Source organism: Tachysurus vachellii, chromosome 18 (genome assembly GCF_030014155.1).
Source record: "Tachysurus vachellii isolate PV-2020 chromosome 18, HZAU_Pvac_v1, whole genome shotgun sequence".
NCBI classification, from domain to species: domain Eukaryota; kingdom Metazoa; phylum Chordata; class Actinopteri; order Siluriformes; family Bagridae; genus Tachysurus; species Tachysurus vachellii.
In genome coordinates this window covers 2,294,088-2,296,587 of record NC_083477.1, presented here as the reverse complement: position 1 = coordinate 2,296,587, position 2,500 = coordinate 2,294,088, and the positions used below count along the sequence as shown (strand labels likewise).

Below are 2,500 nucleotides of genomic sequence, written 5' to 3'. Positions count from 1 at the left end.
TAGACACTTTTAAATCAAGATTAAAAACACATCTGTTTAACTCTGTATTTACTAAATGATCACTGTGCTGCTTCACACTGACTGCACTTTTTATCCTAATCACTTTTACTCCTGTTTTATTCTTTTTAACATATTTTAAACTGTTTTTATTGAAATCACATTTATTTTTTTTTTATTGTTCTTTGTTTTTATTATGATTTTATCGTGTGTCTCTTATTTTTACATATATATATTTTTTTTTCTCAATTATAAACTGTTTTCTAATTTCTATGTAAAGCAGTTTGAATGACCTCTGTGTATGAAATGTGCTATACAAATAAACTTGCCTTGCCTTGCCTTGCCTTGCCTTAAATTCCGTCAGAGGCGTCTAGAGGCTTGTCGTGTTGTGTAACTGCTTCCTGTAAATATAGGAAACTCTCGAGTCTTGAAATCTTGAAAGTTCTTGCTAGGGCCTTATCTGATTTTATACCTCTGATATTACAACAATACGCCCAGGAAGTTATTTTATATTAATGAATTTATAATGTGTGGTCACGGTGGCTTAGTGGTTAGCACGTTCGCCTCACACCTCCAGGGTTGGGGGTTCGATTCCCGCCTCCGCCTTGTGTGTGTGGAGTTTCCTCCGGGTACTCCGGTTTCCTCCCCCGGTCCAAAGACATGCATGGTAGGTTGATTGGCATCTCTGGAAAATTGACGCCTGAGCACAGGCTCCCCGTGACCCGAGGTAGTTCAGATAAGCGGTAGAAAATGAATGAATGAAATATAATGTCACACTTTTTTATGTACGTTTCTAGTTATATTTAACGCTGTGGAAAGTCTGTGATGATACGTTCCTGTTTTCTCTGCCTTTATAGCAGCTGTAAACACTGCAGAAAGTCTGAAGTTACGTCACGTTACGTTTTTAATCTGTTCACACTCAGCGTTTGTTATCCACGTTCCCTGTGAGCCAGCGGTTACTATGGAAACGATATCATATCAGGACGAGCACATTAATATAAACCTGTGCTGCTGTCTTAACTGCTGTTATGGGAAATTAATCAACACCATCTGACCACCATAATGCATGCGTGTATTTGTCTGTGTGTGTGTGTGTGTGTGTGTGTGTGTGTGTGTATGTTGGTGTGCGTGACTGCTAATGCCACAGCACTTTCATTAGTTCCTCTTCTAGTCCTGTGCGAGCAGCTCTTCATCAGGAAGTTTATTGAGCTGTGTGTCTTCCCACTTCCTCTGCACACCATCACTTACATGCAGCCTTTAGTCACAAGTTCATTGTTCAGTTTCAGTTTTCGTCAAACACAGAAGTGTTTATTTAAAGCGGCCGTGTGAGACTTCTCACTGCGAGGGTTATTGTTTAGAGCCGACCGCTGATGAGCGTGACAGGAGAACTTAATCTGGACTTATGCTTTAAAGTCCAGATTAAAAAACCGACTTTATGGTACTTTATGGTTTTATTACTTCCTGACACAAAAGCAGACCAAAATATGTGGTACAAACGTGGTTCTTTTATACTAGTGTTAATTTCGTCACCTATTTTTAATTTAGTCTTAGTCTTAGTCTTAGTCTTGTGCCAAATGTCCTTGTTAGTTTTAGTCATATTTAGTCATTCACATATCTTTTTTTGTTAGTCAAGTTTTAGTCGACTAAAAGTCTCGTCATTTTAGTCTAGTTTTAGTCAAAAAATTGTAGCTTGACCACATCTGGAATCTATTGTAAGAATAAATACAACGAGGCCTCATTAAATGCAATAATATCAGGAACACAAGTGTTATAGTGGAAATAAATAACTTAATGAAAAGCCTAAGATCAAAACTGTAGGTGTGTGTGTGTGTATATATATATATATATATATGTGTGTATATATATATATATATATATATATATATATATATATATATATATATATATATATATATATATATATAAACATAAATAACCAACTTAATGCAAGTTATACATGGTATTGCACACACCATTATTGATGATATTTGGAGCAATATTACATGTAATTATTAAACTTGATTCCCTTACATATACATTTGCTTTTAAGCCTTTCATTAGTAAATTATTCATTTTGATTATGATGTGATTGTGACAGGGGGGTGGGAAGAGGTTTCAGGTTGGGGGTGCTGAGTTTTTTCTGTCATCACTTTTGAATAAGAAACAATATCAAGGCTATAAAACTTGTCAAAACTCCGCGAATCACAAAAGTATCAGTGAGAAGTTGAGAACACTCGTTTAAACAGTGCATACACTCGAACTTGACCGCACATCACATTTTTTACTTTATTGATGCTGCTTTTAATCGTAATGTAAAGACCGGTCATCGGGACATAAGCTGTCATGTACAATAAAAGAGCCTGCGCAGCGACAGGAAATATAATTTAACACAAAAAGCCTGACTAGACCAGGGGTGGACTTGCGCTCAGGAGCGGCGTGTGGACGAATTCTATCTACGCACACACTAAACAGCGCGAAGCCGCGAACTCGTTGTGAATATTTT

At 36.8% G+C, this 2,500-nt stretch overlaps 2 protein-coding genes across 6 annotated transcripts in view; both read left to right on the top strand.

Moving 5' to 3' along the window:
- The window catches only part of rpl23 (ribosomal protein L23), a 279,577-nt gene that overhangs the window by 24,970 nt on the left and 252,107 nt on the right, over positions 1-2,500 (top strand). The gene's annotated exons all lie outside the window — the stretch shown is intronic.
- Positions 1-2,500, top strand: part of abi3a (ABI family, member 3a) — a 27,567-nt gene that overhangs the window by 13,616 nt on the left and 11,451 nt on the right. The window lies entirely within an intron of this gene.